Raw genomic sequence first — 13,550 nt, forward strand, 5'->3', positions numbered from 1 at the left:
AATGAAAAAGAAGAGCCCATATCATGACAATCAAAAATAAAATCAGGGCTTCCCTGGTGGCGCAGTGGTTGAGAGTCCACCTGCCGATTCAGGGGATGTGGGTTCGTGCCCCAGTCCGGGAGGATCCCACATACTGCGGAGCGGCTGGGCCCATGAGCCATGGCCGCTGAGCCTGTGCGTCCGGAGCCTGTGCTCCGCAACGGGAGAGGCCACGGCAGTGAGAGGCCCGCGTACCGAAAAAAAAAAAATAAATAAAAGTAAAAAAGTAAAATCAAAGTACCCAGTAATAAACTTCAAGATAAATGTGCCAATCTCAAAACTTTGCCATGGAATCTAAAAGGAGATTTGAATAAAGGGAGAGACATTCTACATTACTGTACTGGAAGGTTTAATATTATAAAGATATTAATTTTCCTCAAGCAAAGCCTATAAATTTAACAAAACCCCAACAAAAACACCTGGAAGTTTTTTAGAATGTGAAATAAATCTATTTTTCAGTTTATTTAGAAAAATCAACAAATGAAGAAAGCAAGCACATCTTTAGGAAAAATAGTAGTGAAAAGGCCTTTTCCTATCAGATATTAAAATAAGTCAGCAAGATAGAGTAATTAAAATATTACTGTTCTACGTAAATAAAATAGACAGCTCAGAAATATATCCAAGTACATATTAGAATTTAGTATATAATAAAGCTAGTGCCTCATTCAGTGGGGGGATTGTTAAGATGACAGTCTAGGGGACTTCCCTGGCAGTCCAGTGATTAAGACTCCATCTTCCAGTGCAGGGGGCAGGGGTTCGATCCCTGGTCAGGGAACTATGATCCCACATGCCACGGTGCAGCCAAAAGTTAAAAAAAAAAAAAAAAAAAGCTGTCTAACTGTTAAAATAAACCCAAACTCACACAGTACACTAAGATAAATTCCAGAAGGATTAAAACTTTTAACGTTAGTAGAAGAAAATACACAGGAATATTTACAAAATTTGGAGTAAGGAATGATTTTCTACACATGAAACTAAAAGCAGAAAGTATAAAGGATGATAGAGATGATTATATAAGGTATAAAACTTTCATATAGCAAGATTTACCACAAACCAAATTAAAAGACAAATGACATTGGAGGAAAGTATCCTTAACCAAAGGTTTGTATCCTTAGTGTTCAAAGACCTTCTTCAAATCAATAAAAGAAAAATGAAGATACACAACTGACCAGGAAAGGTATTTGACATAAGAAAAATCCTCAAATGCTCAATAAACATAAAAAGTTCAACTTCACTCTCAGTCAAGAAGTGCAAATTTAAACCATAAAGAAAAAAATAAGGATAAATATATCCATAATTAAGAGGAGTTTGGAGATTCAGGCCCTTTCAAACATTACTGGATATATAAACTTATACAGTTCTTCTAGAGGGTATAAAAGCCATAAGACAGGATTTACTCTTTAGTTTAGGAATGCTACTACTAGGAATGTACAGCAAAAAAATAATGTTACTACTAGGAATGTACTGCAAAAAAAAAAAAAATATATATATATATATATCCTTAATATATAACATGGCACTCTCTATAATAATAAAGAATTGGAAACAACCTAAGTGTCCAAAAACAAGGGATGTATGCAGCCATTTCAAAAGATGTAGAAGAATATTTAGGAACAAAAAATATTTCAGGAAAGATATTTAAAATAACAAAGCAATCATGAAAATGCAGCCAGTAGGGGGAAAGAAGTTGTAACTTTGACAACCTGACACCAGAGTTCTGATAGGGAGGGACTATTTTGATTTAGCAGAATAACTTATCTCTTTGTAGTTTAGAATAAAGCAGAAGAAGCATTGAATTGCCTTGTGCAAAAGAGGATGGGAACTGGAAATGATTGCTTTGGAGTTTATAGCTAGAGGGGGTTGAATTTGGAAAATGAAAAAGATATTCATTACCTTCTCAGGGAGAGAAGCTGGGCAGCTGTTGCTGCTGTACTGCCTCTGGAGGGATGGTCAATGAGAATTTTCCAGTGATATGAATGACTAATGGACTCTTAAAAGAACTGCTCTCTTAACATGCAGTTTCAAGTTATTCTCTAAGCTGAGCTTCAATATAAGCCATCCTTTCTTGCTCCCAAATTTTCCCTAAAAGTTTGCCAACACACCACCTTGTTTAGGCCATATTTTGGGGAGAGAAGGGGTTGGGGAAATGAAGAAGGGACATTTCATGCCCAGAAAGTGAAATGAGCGGTGGAGATCAAGGCAGAAAATCAGAGCTAGAGGTAATCAGAAGAAACATATCCCCACCGTCACCTCCACAAAACCCCCCAAGAACCCTCAGAGATATTGGTAGGGACTTGGGCTTCACACCCTTTCATAGGACAGAGGTTTGAGCAGAATTCTTTTCCATCTCAAAGGTTGGGGAGACCCATAAAGTACATGCGATGAAGAAACTCAAGAGAAAATTCTTTAGAAGGATACACAGTATGCAAAAGTTACTTAAGATGCTAAAATTATGAGCATTATTTATTTTCCTCTTTTGCTCACCCGTATTTTGATTCTTCTATAATGAATCCATATTACTTATATAATTTTTAGAAATAAATGTATACTGAGGGAATACGTAGATCTACCAGAAAGCTGACTAGTGGTTGCCAGGGGCTGCAGGAAGGGAGGAATGGGAAGTGACTGCTTAATGGGTGTGGGTTTCCTTTTGGGGAGATGAAAATGTTTTAGAACTAGACAGAGGTAGTGGTTGTACAACATTGTGAATGTACTAAATGCCACTGAGTTGTTCACTTTAAATGATTAATTTTATGTTATATGAATTTCACCTCAACAGACAAAAAAGAAAAATGAAAAAAATCTACTGAGGAGAAAAACATACAACATAGATCAGACTCCGTCACTCTTCTGCTTAAAATCCTTCAGGGACTTCCTAACTCTTTAGCATGGCAAACAAGGCTCTTCACGTCCTGGCCCCGCTGCTGCTCCACCACAGCTACCCCTTCCTATACACCTTATTCTCCAGCCATACAAAACCATGTGCAGTGCTCTGAAAGGACCTATTCTTTCCTGCCTTTGTGCCTTTGTATGGCTTTGCTTTTCTTGGAATGCCCTTCCCCTAGTTAGTTTCCGCTCAACCTTCAAAACTCAGCTAAACATCTCCTCCTTTGAGAAGCTTTCCCTGATTTCATAGTCTTGGGTGCCTCTTCCCTTACACCCCAAGAACCTTCTGGACATCTCTTTATTTTATCAGTGTAGGTGATTGTGAATCTTTGGAGGATGGAGCCTGGGCCTTTCCTCTCTTTAGCTTCAAAAGTTGGCCCAGGACAGAAGCCACAAGAATGTAGAATGAATAAGAACAGACTTAAAATCACTGAAAATAACAACCTTTTCTAATGTAAACAGGTGGCTACCCTGGGCATGGAATTGAAAATGATTCAGAGATGTTTAACTGGCCTATTATGGTATTTATCATAGAGGAAGAGGATATCTTTTCTTTTTCCTTTTTATGAATTATTTAGGAATTGAAGTATGATAAAAATTCTGAATGATAGGTTAATAAAAATGTCAATCTAGGGCTTCCCTTGTGGCACAGTGGTTGAGAGTCTGCCTGCCGATGTAGGAGACACGGGTTCGTGCCCCGGTCTGGGAGGATCCCACATGCCGCGGAGCGGCTGGGCCCGTGAGCCATGGCTGCTGGGGCTGCGCGTCCGGGGCCTGTGCTCCGCGACGGGAGAGGCCACGGCAGTGAGAGGCCCGCGTACCGCAAAAAAAAAAAAAAAAAAAAATGTCAATCTAATTAGCAAAATGGTCCCACATGGGGGATAGAGGGTTGCAGAATACTGATGGTTTTAGGAAAATGCCTAAAAACTCAATTACTCTTGCAAAAAAAAAAAAAAAAATCCAAAAACAAAAGAACCATGATAGGTAATAGATAAAAAGAGATTTTTTTTTTGATACCTTGACTCAAAACTAAGATATAGTATTGCTATCTTAGGATGATTTTTAAAAATACCTAAGTCTTATAGGATTTTTTTTTTTTTTTTTTTTTTGCGGTACGCGGGCCTCTCACTGTTGTGGCCTCTCCCGTTGCAGAGCACAGGCTCCGGGCGCGCAGGCTCAGCGGCCATGGCTCACGGGCCCAGCCGCTCCGGGGCATGTGGGATCTTCCCGGACCGGGGCACAAATCCGTGTCCCCTGCATCGGCAGGTGGACTCTCAACCACTGCGCCACGAGGGAAGCCCCCCCCTTATAGGATTTTAAATGAACCTAAGTTCCTAATGAAATCATGGATCTAGGCAAAAAAATCATCAATGGCTGCTAAAACTATTAGGTAAAATGTTGATGAGGAACATATGTATCAGACTGGCAGCCGCTGAATCCACTGTTCAATCTTAGCATTTACTAAAAGCGGGACAGTCAGACATTAATTACCTCCTGATAAAATGCAGTAGGAAGTACACTGCTTAAGAAACAGTCTTGCCAAAAGAATTGAACCTGAATTTAACATCTCTAATCATCATGTTGTGAGAAATATAAAGGAAATAGGAGGATGTTAAATGACCCCATTGCGGTATGAGAAATCAAATCAAGAAGCTGGGAATTTGGGACTTCCCTAGCGGTCCAGTGGTTAAGACTGTGTGCTTCCAATCCAGGGGACATAGGTTCGAATCCTGGTCAGGGAACTAAGACCCTCCATGCTGCAATGGTGGGGCCAAAAAAAAAAAAAAAAGATGGGAAATTCTATAAGACAAATGACAATTTCTTCAACAAATAAGTTGTATGAAGAAAAAGGGAGGGGAAAATCAGAATTCAAGGAAACAAAGATTTGAGACATAAATTTTGAATAAACAAAAAGATAATTTTGAGACAACCTAGGAAAATTTACATGGATTGGGTGTTGATATTATTAAGGAATTATTGTGAACTATTATGTCTGATAACAGTGATTGTCACACCATTGTTCTTTTTTCTAAAGTTTATTCTTTATTTTATTGAGGTATAGTTGATTTACAAAACACCATTATGTTTTTTTTTAAGTTCTTATATTCAGAGATTGAAATGTTAATGGTGAAATGATATGAGGTCTTGAATTTGCATTAAAGTGCTTCCTAAAAAGTGTGTGTTGGGGTAGATGAAACAATAATGCAGAATATTAATAATTGTTGACTCTGGATGATAACGGGCACATGGATTCATTATACTATTCCTTCCCCTCTCATGTATGTTTGAAATTTTCCATAAGAAAAAGTTTTAAAGAATAAACCTAACATTCAACAGCCATGTGGCAATGTTTATAAGCCCATCTACTTAGCCAAGACTATGTCGCGGGAGATGGCATTGTTGGACCAATGGGAAGATCTTAGGACTTGAAGTCAGAAAGTCCTGGGTTTGAATTCCAGCTCTGCTACTTACTAACCCTGTTAGGTAGGCAAGTTACTCACTTCTCAGAATCTGTTTTCTCATCCGCAAACAGGGGTAATATTACCTACTTCAGAAGATTTGCAGAATAAGTGAGATGATATACAGAGTGTCCATCACGTGCCCCTCACAGAATAAATACTCTGTGAATGTTAACTACCTTACACTAATCCAATTATTTCCTTTATTGTTTTTTTAAAATAAATTTAAGTAATACTCCCCCAATTTTACTCTCCAGAGGAAGGAACCACTGTTAACAGTTTGGTGTTGGTATCTTTCTGGGCTTTTTCTTTATATCTATCAATATATATAGGAATATGCATCTACATACATACAGTGTGGGTTTTTTTAAAACAAAAATGGAATCTTATATTACATATTACTTGGCAATTTACTTCTATCACGTTACAATATACAGTGTGTCTCTTTTTGTCAGTTCATGTGGCTCCTACGTGTGATTCAGTCAGTGTGCCATTCATATGCCTTTATTCCCAGGTATGAGCATTTCTGTGAGATAGAATCCTACAGAATTGTTAGGTGGAAGAGTGTGTGTAGTGCGTATCTTTATGGTACTACAGAATGGCCCTACTGCCCTTCTACAAGTTACTGAGTTACTTTCACATGAAGACCTCAATATTATCTATTTTCTATACATTTCTAAGTTGCATTCTGGAAGATATGCCCTTTCTGGTACCACTTATTTCTCAACAGGCACTGAAAGTGTTCAGAGAATAAATGTGTTTGATTAGCAAAAATCAGCCTCATGGAAAATAGTCAGGCTCCATTCTGCTATTTGTTCCTGTTAGAGAATAATGCAATGCATACTGTTTTCAAGGTTGAATGTAGCGGTGTATTGGATAAAATAAATGGGAGTCCTAGTTTTCTTTGTGAAAAACCAGTGAACATTATTTGAGGCAGAATCCTGAGAGAAAGCAGGGAAATAAAACCTCCTCTCAAATGAGGTCCCAGTGAATGGCAGCCGTGGAAAAGTGGATGAGTAAAGAAAGGGGAAGGAAAGTCTGCCTTGATTCCCTGGGGAGTTCAAGATCTCACTTTCCCCCCCCTGTTGTTCTAGTGACTTTTAGAGAGGACAATTCTGGAGAAGGATGGTTTCAAAAAGAAAAGAAATCCAAATGGAATCCAATTTGGCCTTACTTATGTCAGAGCACCTGCCATGTGGTGTACAATAGTCCCAGGCAGAACTCCTAAGAAAGATCACTTTGTAAACCATCCTTCTGCTGTGGGAGTCCAACAATTGTCCTTTGTCCATGCAGCCCTCCCATCATCCCGCTATGGAGTTGCTGGTCCAAACCACTGTAGTAAGGTTTGGGCAAGAAGAAATTATTCCATTGTCTTTTAAAAGTTAGATCAATAAGGGTGATATCATTCATGACGTATGGCTTTCCTTGGGTCCCAGCTGTTCCAGATGTAGGAGATCATGTGCTACCCCATTGCTGGATATATTTCTCCAGATCCGTAGGCAATATGGGCACATAGAAGATGACCTGTGTCAGATGAGAATCTACTTAAGCCCCCAAAATGCTGACTTTTCTTTTAGGTGAAGTGCAATCAACATTTTGCTTAGTGACTTTTAAAACAATGCATGTAAAAAAAATAAATGTACTGTTCTTTCTTGCACTTAGAGTTAGGTTTTAAATACAAGGTACTAACTCAATTCATTGCATTTGACCTCCAGAACACTTTGTGTCTCTAATTCCTTTTTTAGTCCTGAATCAGTCTTTTGCCAGCGACAGAGGGGTCGACCACAACAAATGGGCAGTTTGCACATGAGACTTAATGTACAACTCCTTGTTCGTTTTTCCTGGACAGGTAACTTTAATTATTTTGACAAATATTTAATGTGCCAGGTATTGTCCTAGGTGCTAAGGATAAAGCAGAAGAAAACAACAAAAATTCTTGCCTTTGTGGGTTTACATGCTAGTTGGGAAGCTTCATTCATTCATTCACTCATTTATTCCACAAGCATTTATTGATCTTCTAATACAACTCAGGCCTTAAACTACATACTGTGCCTAAATAGGATTTTATCCCTGCCCTCAGAGTCTAGTGGGAGAAATAAGACATGTCCCCTGTCCTCCCCTGCTGCCCGCCATATACCCTCATATATAGAAAGTACAGAAGAGGGGCACCTCGTTCAGGTTGAGTGGTTCAAAGAATGTTTCTCAGAGAAACATGTAAACAAGCAAGTAAGTTGAGGCTGGAAGAATGAACTGATGGGGGAGAAAGGCAGACCTGGTGGTGATGAGACAGAGCATGGCATAGGGCCTGGGCCAGATGAGGAGACCAATGAATGCTGTTGAATGAATGAATGAAACTTCCCCAGGAGAGCATAAACTCCATGAGATATGTTCTGGGAACTGCAAGTTCCTTCCAATGGCTGAAGTTTAAGGTGTGTGGGGATGAGAAGCAGGAGACGGGGCTGGGGAAGGAGGCAGGGTCGGGGCTTGAGGTAGGTCTGGCTAAGGAGGTTTGTCCTGATGACAATTAGAAAATTTGTGGATCAATTTAAATGGCAATATGACATGGTCTGATTGGTTTATTCTTTTCTTAATAAAAATGTATTTAAAAAATTCCACAAATGACATATGTTTATTTTAGATGACTCTTATGGACTTTTTGTGGGAGCAATGATTTCATTATACTATTTTTGTAAATGGTACTTTGCATATCTCTTTCTGCTTCACAGTGGAAGGACATTGGACCTGACATACAGAAGTCTCTCAGTAAAGATTTGCTGTTTTTGAAATTCCATGGACACTGGTAAGTTGCAGTCAGCTTAGGTGAGGCCATGATCTGGCCCAATTGTGCCACTCCAAGAAACTGGAGTTTCATTACCTAACTAGGAATATTTAACAATTCCCCCTGCTGCGTCATTGCCACTATGTTTTTTTATCTCCATTTTTGTCACTTTTTATTATGCAAAAATCCAAATATTAATGTATGTAAAAATAGAAAGGGTAGTATAAGAAACCCTCATATAGCCACCACCCAATGTCAACAATTAACAACTTACAGCCAATCTTGTCTCATTTACATCCTTTCCTCTTCCCGACCACTGCATTATTTTGAAGTAAATCCAAGACATCAGATCTTTTTGTATGTATCTCTAAAAGATAAGAACTTGTTTAAAAACATATCCATAATTATTACAACTAACAAAATAAGGAGTTATTCTTTACTGTCATTAAACATACAGTCAGTGCTCAAATTCCAACTGTCTCTCTTTTTCTTAAAGTTGGCTTATTTGAATCATGAGTTAAAGTCCACATTTGTATTGGGTTGTATACGTTTTCTTTAATTAATAGCTTCCCTCTTTTTCTTTTTTTTTTTCTTACCTTGCTTGTTATTTATTTAACTAAAGACTCTTAACAGAATGGTTAAGTTGAAAACAGCACTTTAAGTGTGCCATTTTCCTTCATGCTCACCTTCACTAGGTTTTTTTTTTTTAACACCTGATAATTTTTAAGGTACAAAACTGTATCTCATTATTGCACAACATTATTTTAATTTGAAAATCATGTCTAATGTTGCCTTTTTTTTTTTTTTTTTTGCGGTACGCGGGCCTCTCACTGTTGTGGCCTCTCCCGTTGCGGAGTACAGGCTCCGGACGCGCAGGCTCAGCGGCCATGGCTCACGGGCCCAGCCGCTCCGCGGCATGTGGGATCTTCCCGGACCGGGGCACAAACCTGTGTCCCCTGCATTGGCAGGCGGACCCTCAACCACTGCGCCACTGGGGAAGCCCTAAAGTTGCCTTTTTTTATCCTGTCAGCTTTATCCAACCACTGAGACACATGGTGATCACACCATATACCAAAATGATTTCTAGATGGAATAAAGGGTTACATATGAATAAATAAAACCATAAAAAACTAAAATAAAATATAATATTGAACATATTTTTGGAAAAGGAATATGTTACCTAAACATAAAAGCAATGGAAAATGTCACAAAGAAAAGTATCAATAAAATCAAGTATATGCTGTTAAAACTTTTTGGTCAACAAACACAAAATGAAAGGACAAATGATACACTGGGTGGGGGATATAGTTACCATCTATGAGAGACAACAGTTTAGTAGCTTTAATACACATGGTCTTGTCTAGATTGTCACTGGGTCCGGATGGGTCCACTCACAAGATGACACCAAGTTGAGATTCTTTAGACTCTATCTTCTTTTTTAAAAAATTTTTATTGGAGTATAGTTGATTTACAATGCTGTGTTAGCTTCGGGTGTACAGCAAAGTGAATCAGTTATACATATACATATATCCACTCTTTTTTAGATTCTTTTCCCATATAGGTCATTACAAAGTACTGAGTTCCCTGTGCTATACAGTAGGTCCTTATTTGTTATCTATTTTATATATAGTAGTTTGTATCTGCTAATCCCAAACTCCCAATTTATCCCTCCCTCGCCCTCCTCTTTGGTAACCATAAGTTTGTTTTGGTTGTGACTATTTCTGTTTTGTAAATAAGTTCATTTGTACCATTTTTTTAGATTCCACATATAAGCAATATCATATGATCTGGAAGTTGTATTTTTTTCTCTAGATCTCCTGCCCCAGTTATTCACTTGAGAAATGTTAAGAGTGAGGGTAAGATTCCTAACATTTAGTCCCTCTGTTCTGTCTGTTGGTTTCACCATCCTTCTGCTCTGTTGACCCCAGGAGCTCTGCTGGGCCACTGCTGACCTCCTTCCCATCACTGACATCTGTCTTTCTTCTTCTCCTCTAGCAATCAGGAAAACACTTTCTACTCCTTATGACTGACTACTGTCAAAGGAGCTTCCTGCAAAAGAGCTTCTGGGCCCCTAATGACCCAGTTAATTTTGTTAGACCACAGACCTTCTGTCCCTGAACTCACAAGCACTCTTAGGAGGAAGGAAGAAGGGTGAAAGTGCAAGTCAGAGGATGATCAGGCCCCTGTGGTAGCTAAAACTTTACCCTCTCTGACTCTCAGCATCTGCTACATAAATTATTTCCTGGCCACAAGTGACAGAAGCTGATGCTGGCAGATTAGGCAGAAAAGGGATTTATTTAAAGGATATTGGGTAACTCATAGAATTGTTGGGAAGACTGGAGGAAACAATTTTGAGGCTAAGTTTCCAGGAAAATCCCCCCAAATTAGTAGCACAGCTGGCCTAATAAGCACACTGAAGCCAATGCCCTGTCACCGCTCAGTAACCATATGCTGCCAGGAACTCAATTTGACTGCAACCACCGCTACCAAAGGCATCAGTGTTACTTCTGTACCAGGAACTCACCTTACAGACTGTTCCAGTTTCCCCAAACCACATAGCTCTGCTACCCCCTCACCAGCAAAAGGAGTGCACTCTGCAGCCTTTCCCCTCTCACTGCCACTTTCTTCACCAGAATCTCACACAAATGCATCTGATTAGAGGAGCATAAGTCACATGCCTGTGTCCTAACTGCAAAGGAGAGGGATGGGAATGAGCATTTTGCGTTCTAACTTAGTGGTACTCAAAAGGGAAAATTCTCCTAACATCAGAAGGGTGTTCAAAAGGCAGTGGATACCGAAAGACCAGGACAAATGTTTAGCAGAATGAATGACTTAGGCTGGGTATGGCATGGGGTGGTCACTTACAGATAGGGTGGCCTTATACCTACTAATTAAAATATGGACTGAGTTATAATATGGAACGACATACAAGGTTATTTGTGGAGGCATTATTTTTAATAGCAAAATATTGGAAACTATCCAAATGTTCAGTAATAGAGGTTTGATTGAATAAAAATCGTGGTACATCAGTACACACATGGAAGACAATGCACCTGAATGAAGGGGAAAGAATGATCTCTAGAATATATAAGCGAAAAAAGCAAAATAGAGAATAGTATGTGTAGCACCTGTCTATTCTGTAAGAAAGGTGGGGATATATTTATGGTTCAACCACAGAAATTGCCATTTTTGCTGATAAAATGGTTAATCTTTAGCAATTTCATACAATTCAACATAATACAGGGCAGAGGAGACAAGGATGGAAAAGAGACTTTTCTGAGTATATTTATTATGCATTTTTGACTTTGGAATAATATAAATGTGTTTTACGCATTCAAAATTAAATTTAATTTAAACGGACAATTCCTAAGATTTTAAAACAAACCAAAAACAATGAACTTAACTGTATATGAAGTTAATTATGTAGCTGCACAGAGAGGACAATTATTTCAAGTGACTCTACAATGTGGTATATTTGCTGTACATACGTAGTGGAATATATTTTAAGGGAGAATAGAGCTGCAAAGAAATCTAACACTGCACTCAATAGTTATGTCACTAGTAGGTCTTTACATTAGTTTTTTTTTGGTTTTTTTTGGGTTTGTTTTTGTGGTACGCGGGCCTCTCACTGTTGTGGCCTCTCCCGGTGCGGAGCACAGGCTCCAGACGCGCAGGCTCAGCGGCCATGGCTCACGGGCCCAGCCGCTCCGCGGCATGTGGGATCCTCCCAGACCGGGGCACGAACCCGTGTCCCCTGCATCGGCAGGCGGACTCTCAACCACTGTGCCACCAGGGAAGCCCTACATTAGTATTTTGAAACTATTTTTTATGTAGTGTAGCACAAAGTAATAATGTTAATGCTATTAGGAACCAAGATTTTTAGTGTAAGAGAAGAGAAATATAAAATCAAAGGCATTCATATAAATAGATTTTATTTATTTATTTATTTTGAACAGGGTTGGGAGGACTTTAAATGCCAGACTGAGGAGTTCAGATCTTTTTTTTTTTTTTTTTAATAAATTTATTTATTTATTTTTGACTGCGTTAGGTCTTCGTTGCTGTGCGCAGGCTTTTCTCTAGTTGTGGCAAGCGGGGGCTACTCTTCATTGCGGTGCGTGGGCTTCTCATTGCAGTGGTTTCTCTTGCTGTGGAGCAGGGGCTGTAGGCGCACGGGCTTCAGTAGATGTGGCGCACAGGCTTCAGTAGATGTGGCGCACGGGCTTAGTTGCTCTGCAGCATATGGGATCTTCCCGGACCAGGGCTCAAACCCGTGTCCCCTGTATTGGCAGGAGGATCTTAACCACTGTGCCACCAGGGAAGTCCCTAATAGATTTTAATATTAAATTTGAATTAGAAATATCAGTATATGCTTATGATTTTTTTCTTCTATTTGTATACTTTTCAGAAAGGCCTAGAAGCATTAAAACCCCATGGGCAATGGGCAACCTCTAGTGCCCAGACTGTGGTCCCTAAATGACATTCTGCATTTAAAGGAACCAGGGGGCTTCCCTGGTGGCACAGTGGTTAGGATCCTCCTGCCAATACAGGGGACACGGGTTTGAGCCCTTACTCTGAAAACAGGCAATTTAAGAGAAATAAATAAACGTTATCCTGCTTTTCCAATTCAATCTGCATTTCAGGATGACCAAATAGCCCTAATTAATGAGGAAAAGTTCTTCCTTACACACAATTCCCAGCTAATATATGTGAAAGGAATGACAGAATTAGAAAAATCACCATTTTATAATCCTAATGATATAATTTAAGGCAAAGATCAATAAAGGATGAAAGCATTAGATGAAAGGCTTCAAGCCATTTCGTGATGCTGAACTCTTTTAGCTTTTGCTGGTCTGTAAAACTCTTTATCTCTCCTTCAACTCTGAATGATAGCCTTGCTGGGTATTTTTGGTTGTAGGTTTTCTCCTTGCATCACTTTTTTGGGAGCTCATTCTATCAAGAGGCCACTGGTGCTGGCAGGCACCATTTTGGAGTCCTCCCTATAGCTTATTAGTCCCAGGACCTGGAGGGGCCCACCAGCTGGTGGGCACCAGTCCTGGGATTTCGCAGGCTAAGTAGCTAAACTGCACAGCTGGCCTGCTGGTGGGTAGAGCTGTGTCCCTGTATTTCGGAGCATGTGAGATTTTGTGTGTGCCCTTTAAGAGTGGAGTCTCCATTGCCTACAGCCCTCTGGCTCTCTTGAAAGTAAGCCCCACTGGCCTGCAAAGCCAAACGTTCAGGTGGCCCCATCTTCTTGTTGCAGGAACCCTGGGCAGGGGCTCAGACCACTTCCTCCTTGGGGAGAACCTCTGCAATTGTAATTAACCTCCCATTTGTGGGTTGCCCACCTGGGGGTACGTGTCTTGAGTATAATGCGACTCCACCCCTCC

General features: G+C 39.7%; 1 long non-coding RNA gene across 2 annotated transcripts in view; it reads left to right on the top strand.

Moving 5' to 3' along the window:
- LOC132429050 (uncharacterized) overlaps positions 1-13,550 on the top strand; it is an 81,672-nt gene that overhangs the window by 32,953 nt on the left and 35,169 nt on the right. For both annotated transcript variants that reach the window (XR_009520275.1, XR_009520274.1), the window contains exons 4-5: positions 7,130-7,233; positions 8,111-8,184. This is a non-coding gene — a long non-coding RNA (uncharacterized lncRNA). The remainder of the gene's footprint in view (positions 1-7,129; positions 7,234-8,110; positions 8,185-13,550) is intronic.

The sequence above is a fragment of the Delphinus delphis genome, chromosome 8 (assembly GCF_949987515.2).
Source record: "Delphinus delphis chromosome 8, mDelDel1.2, whole genome shotgun sequence".
Lineage (NCBI taxonomy): Eukaryota > Metazoa > Chordata > Mammalia > Artiodactyla > Delphinidae > Delphinus > Delphinus delphis.